This window comes from Gobio gobio (genome assembly GCF_949357685.1).
Source record: "Gobio gobio genome assembly, chromosome: 10".
NCBI classification, from domain to species: Eukaryota; Metazoa; Chordata; class Actinopteri; order Cypriniformes; family Gobionidae; genus Gobio; species Gobio gobio.
In genome coordinates, this window is record NC_137116.1 from 39,654,626 (window position 1) to 39,654,827 (window position 202).

The window sequence follows — 202 nt, forward strand, 5'->3', positions numbered from 1 at the left end:
GAGATTACCCATAAACGGACACATCGTGAATAGCTTTTCAAAATAAAGTTACAAAACAAGAGTGTCGAACATGACCATGATGATGTAAAAATATTGCACTCGAATCCTTCCCTATATATATATATACACATATATAATTGGGCTGTCAAGCATATTTGAATTATATACACATTTGTAATCAAAGACCCAGGAAAGTGAGATT